The sequence below is a fragment of the Octopus bimaculoides genome, chromosome 13 (assembly GCF_001194135.2).
Source record: "Octopus bimaculoides isolate UCB-OBI-ISO-001 chromosome 13, ASM119413v2, whole genome shotgun sequence".
NCBI lineage: Eukaryota > Metazoa > Mollusca > Cephalopoda > Octopoda > Octopodidae > Octopus > Octopus bimaculoides.
This window is the reverse complement of record NC_068993.1, coordinates 7,258,624-7,259,312: the sequence shown is the minus strand read 5'-3', so window position 1 is coordinate 7,259,312 and position 689 is coordinate 7,258,624.

Sequence of the window (689 nt, the reverse complement as noted above, 5' to 3'; positions counted from 1 at the left end):
GCGTACGATGAAACAAGCAAAATCTACAAAGTATGACTCTTACCCAGTTTAGCATGCATACACACACGCACACACACACTGACACACACACACACTGACACACACACACTGACGCACACACACACACTGACACACACACACACACACACACACAGACACAGAGGCACACAGGCACACACACATACACACACATACTCACATACACACATACGCACACATACACACAGGCACACACACATACACACATACACACACAGGCACACACACATGCACTCATACACACACATACACGCACACATACACACAGATGCACGCATACACACACACACATACACACAGAAGTACACACACACACACACTAACATGAACATACACATATAAACACACATATGCATACGCATACACGCATACACACGAACACATACGCATACGCGAAGAGGAAGATACACGCATAAACACGAACATATACACACACGCACAGACATGCATACAGCCATACACACACACACACACAACCACAAACATACATATATCAACAAACACACACACAAACCAACGCGCACACATACACTAACATGATCATATATACATACACATATACACACACCGACCACGTACAGACAAACACGAACGCATACACACACGAGCAGAAACTTTCCCTCTCAACACACACATGCACAAACGCACGC